We start from the raw sequence: 5143 nt of genomic DNA, 5'->3' as shown, positions 1-5143 counted from the left end.
TCGAGCTTCATACTCCAATCCTTTCGTGATTTGGCAACAACTTTCTCAAGTATGGACTTGATCTCACGGTTGGAAACCTCTACTTGGCCACTAGTTTGTGGATGATAAGCCAAGCCTCTTCTATGATAGACTCCATATTTTTCCAACAAAGCATCAAGTTGTTTCTCACCGAAGTGAGTACCACGATCACTAATGATTGCTCTTGGAACACCGAACCTCGGGAATATGATCTTCTTGAACAATTTAATCACGTTTCGAGCATCATTGGTAGGAGTAGCAATTGCCTCTACCCATTTAGAGACATAATCAACGGCAACCAAAATATACCAATTCCCTTTTGAGGAAGGAAACGGTCCTTGATAATCTATGCCCCAAACATCGAACACCTCTACTTCCAAGATTCCATTTAGAGGCATCTCGTGTCTCCTTGATATGGAACCCGTCCTTTGGCAAGCATCACAAGCCATCATGAAATTTTTGGCATCTTGGAATATAGTTGGCCAATAGAAGCCGGATTGCAACACCTTTGCAACGGTCTTGGATGGTCCATGATGACCACCATAAGGAGAAGAATGGCATCCTTCTAGCACCCCTTTCACATCCCATTGTGGGATATATCTCCGGAATAGCCCATCGGAGCAATGTTTGAACAAATGTGGATCATCCCATAGGAAGAACTTGGCATCATATAAGAACTTCTTCCTTTGTTGATATGAAAGGTTGGGTGGCAACTCTCTTCCAACTAGGTAGTTGGCTATGTCGGCATACCAAGGAGTATTGGCTTCCAACATCATTAGAACATCGTCGGCGAAGGAATCATCAATAGGTAACTCAATACCTCCATCTTTGAACTTCAAACGGGATAAGTGATCGGCAACAACATTTTCGGCCCCCTTCTTGTCTTTAATCTCAAGATCAAATTCTTGCAAGAGCAAGATCCATCTTATCAACCTTGGCTTAGCTTCTTGTTTGGCTAGGAGATGCTTCAATGCGGCATGATCGGTATGAACAATGACTTTGGAACCAATCAAGTAAGAGCGGAATTTGTCTAAGGCATAGACAATGGCAAGTAGCTCTTTCTCCGTCGTGGCATAGTTGATTTGAGCCGCATCCAAGGTTTTGCTAGCATAGTAGATAGCATGGAGAACCTTGTCCTTTCTTTGTCCTAGCACGGCACCTACCGCATAGTCACTTGCATCACACATGAGCTCGAATGGCAAGTTCCAATCCAGTGATTGGATGATAGGTGCGGAAATCAAAGCCTTCTTAATCCTATTAAAAGACTCAAGACAATCGTTAGTAAACACAAAGGGAGCATCTTTTAAAAGAAGCTCCGTAAGGGGTTTGGCAATTTTAGAAAAATCTTTAATAAACGGCGGTAGAAACCCGCATGGCCTAAGAAACTCCTTACACTCTTCACATTTACCGGTGGGGGTAGTTGCTCAATAACTTGGACCTTAGCACGGTCCACTTCAATCCCTCTCTCCAAAACAATATGACCAAGCACCACTCCTTCATTCACCATGAAGTGGCACTTTTCCCAATTCAACACCAAATCAACTTCTTCACAACGCTTCAAAACTTTGGACAAGTTAGTCAAACAAGCATCAAAAGAAGAACCATATACACTAAAATCATCCATAAACACCTCCATGATAGACTCAATGTAGTAGGAAAAGATGCTTATCATGCAACGTTGGAAAGTGGCGGGGGCATTACAAAGACCAAAAGGCATTCTACGGTAGGCAAATGTACCATAGGGACATGTAAACGTGGTCTTCTCTTGGTCATCCGGGTGAATGGGTATTTGAAAGAACCCGGATTAACCATCTAGGTAGCAAAAGTATTTGTGACATGCCAACCTTTCCAACATTTGGTCAATAAAAGGTAATGGGTAGTGGTCTTTCTTAGTGGCTAGATTTAGCCTCCTATAGTCAATGCACATTCTCCAACCCGTCACAATTCTAGTTGGAATTAACTCATTTTTATCATTTTTTACTACGGTGGTTCCTCCTTTCTTAGGAACCACTTGGACCGGACTCACCCATTTAGAATCGGAAATCGCATAGATAATCCCCGCATCTAACAATTTAAGCACTTCCTTTTTTACCACTTCTTGCATGTTAGGATTTAGTCGTCTTTGACCTTGGACACATGGTTTATGATCTTCCTCAAGATTGATTCGGTGCATGCAAAATTCGGGACTTATGCCTTTTAAATCGTCAAGTTTATAACCAATGGCTTTCTTGTGAGACCTTAGACATGAAGCAATTTAGCCAATTGACTCTCATCTAATTTAGCACTAACGATTACCGGACACATCCCCTCATCATCTAGAAAAGCATACCTCAAATTGGAAGGAAGGGGCTTAAGCTCGGGTTTTTGTACCTCAACATCTTGAGGTGTAGCAACCAAGCCTATAAAGTGTGAGCTCTCCTCCAATGATAGCTCCTCTCCATCCAATTCTTGCTCCAAAGCATCAATCTCCTCATTTCCAATCTCATCGTCACCTGCAAATGATTCTAAAAGCAAGAGTGCCTCCAAGGGATCTTTAGATAAAGATTGAGGTGTAGAGTCTTCTATAACAATGTCAACAACATCCAAAATGTCAATAGAATAACAAGACTCTTCTATCATAGGACTCTTCATGGCACTATTCAAATTATACGTGACCTTATCGTCACCCACTTCTAATGTAATTTTACCGTTCTTGACATCAATCAACGCACCCGTGGTGTGTAAAAATGGTCTTCCCAAGATGATTGGGATTTGGGCATCTTCGGCCATGTCAAGAACAATAAAATCAACCGGAATGAAAAACTTACCAACCTTAACGGGAACATCCTCCAAAACTCCCAAAGGGCGTTTTATAGAACGGTCCGCCATTTGCAATGTGACACTAGTGCATTTTAAGACTCCCATATTAAGCTTAGCACAAATAGAGTAAGGTATTACACTCACACTAGCACCTAAATCGCATAAAGCTTTATCAATTTGGTAGGTGCCAATTGTGCATGGAATAGAAAAGCTACCGGGATCTTTTAACTTAGGAGGGGACTTGTTTTGCAAAAGAGCACTCACCTCGGCGGTGAGAGCTATTGTTTCAACCTCATCAAAAGTCCTCTTCTTAGTTAAAATGTCTTTCATGAACTTAGTGTAAGATGGAATTTGAGTGATTAATTCGGTAAAAGGAACGGTTACCTGTAAATTCTTCACAACTTCCATGAATTTACCGAATTGGGAATTCTTTTGATGCTTTGCCAATCTATGAGGAAATGGCACCTTGACTTTTTCCGGAATCTTTGCTTCAACATCTTTCTTTGGAGGAGCATCCTCCACTTCCTTGACTTTCTCAACAATAACAAGTGGGTCATCCACTTTCTTGGGAATTTCTTCAATTTCCTTATCATTTGGAGAGACCTCCAACTCAACAAGTACCTCCTCATCATCTTTGGGCATGGATGGCCCATCATATTTCGTACCACTTCTTAAGGAGATAGCATTAAGGGTAGCATGTGGTTGCTCACCTTGAGGGGGTAGTTGACCCGATTTCCTTGAAGAGCTAGATGAGGCCAATTGAGCCATTTGTTGTTCCAACATTTTGATTGCGGCATTTTGAGCTTGCTCATTCTTTTGGATTTGAGCCAACAATTCCTTTTGCATACGGATTATCAAGCCCTCAAGCTTACCTCCCTCTTGGTTATTTTGTTGGGCATTTTGTGGTGGAGGTTGAGTTTGTTGGAAATTGTTTTGTGGGGGCCTTTGTTGATTTTGATACCCCGGTGGAGGGATATATTTTTGTTGTTGAGGGACATAGGCATTTTGTTGTGGTGGGGGTTGTGGTTGAGGATTTAGCACATTGTTGCTTCTATAAGACATATTCGGGTGAAATCTTGAATTTGGGTTATATGTGTTTGAGAATGTACCCGGTGGATAAGCATTTTGTGCATTTTGTCTTAAAGCTAGAAAGGCATTTACCTCTTCAATGGGGGCTTGGCAATGAGCGGCATAGTGACCCGCACCTCCACAACCTTCACACACAATGATTTGGCTCGTTGAAGACATGACATTGACTTGTTGAAGGGAATCTCTAGCATCCCTTTCCGCCAATTGTTGTTGGAGCAAGGCAATTTGAGCTAGCAAAACAGAGTTGTTAGAGGATTCTTCTTTACCTTTAGATGGCACAACTCGGGAATTGACATATTGGGCATCATGGATCGCCATAGATTCGATCGTGGAATGAGCAAGGTCGGTGTCAATTTGATCAAACCGCCCATTGTTGGCGGAATCAAGAATCCTTCGGGACTCGGCACAACATCCATCGTAGAATGTTATTGCTAGAAACCATTCATCTAGCCCATGATGTGGGCATTGTCTTTGAAGCTCTTTGTACCTCTCCCAAGCCTCATATAAGTTCTCAAGAGCTTGTTGACGGAATCCGGTGATTTGGCTCCTCAAAGTTTGAGTTTTCTCCGGTGGAAAAAACTTTTTATAGAAAGCAAGAGCCAAAGTCTCCCAATTGGTGATTCCCATGGCGGTGTGGTCAAGGCTCTTGATCCAAAGCTTGGCCTTATCCTTCAATGAGAAAGGGAAAAGTATCTCCCTTATTTGAGCTTGGGTGACGCCCGTTTGACGGATCATGGAGCAATAGTCACAAAAGTTTTGCACATGCAAATTGGGATCCTCCAAAGGACTTCCTCCAAATTTATTCCTCTCCACAAGGCTAATGAAAGCCGGTTTGATCTCGAAGTCCGGCGCGGTGATTTGAGTGGTTATGATTCCGGCCGGAAGCATGGTCGCGGTGGGCTTTGAGTGATCGGAAAGTTTCACCATCTTTTTGGTAGTAGATGGTGATGGTGGTGGAGATGATGAACTTGAAACCTCCTCCTCTTCAAGGGCTTCTAGATCTTCTAAGTAAGACTTTCTAGCACTTTCAACTTGTACGGGAGAAGTGGCTTCTTTCACTTCCCTCCAAAAACGTCGTCTTCTCCTAAATGTTTTCTCGGGATCGGAATCCGGTGAAAGCAATTCTCCACTACGAGAGGACCTGGGCATAAGACAACAATTTCTAGAGAAGTGATAAGTAACGGTCTTAAGGAACAAGTGTTCCCCAAGACAAAGGAAAACAAGATAAAAATCGACA

The 5143-nt window shown here is 42.4% G+C and overlaps 1 non-coding gene across 1 annotated transcript; it reads left to right on the top strand.

The window, feature by feature from the left end:
• Positions 1-4354: 4354 nt before the first annotated feature.
• LOC141640562 (small nucleolar RNA R71) lies at positions 4355-4461 on the top strand. Its single transcript, XR_012543057.1, has one exon. It is a non-coding gene; the product is annotated as a small nucleolar RNA R71 (small nucleolar RNA).
• Positions 4462-5143: the final 682 nt, after the last annotated feature.

Source organism: Silene latifolia, unplaced genomic scaffold (assembly GCF_048544455.1).
Source record: "Silene latifolia isolate original U9 population unplaced genomic scaffold, ASM4854445v1 scaffold_88, whole genome shotgun sequence".
In the NCBI taxonomy this organism is placed as follows: Eukaryota; Viridiplantae; Streptophyta; class Magnoliopsida; order Caryophyllales; family Caryophyllaceae; genus Silene; species Silene latifolia.
The sequence above is the reverse complement of the archived record's forward strand: the minus strand, read 5'-3'. Positions and strand labels throughout refer to the sequence as shown.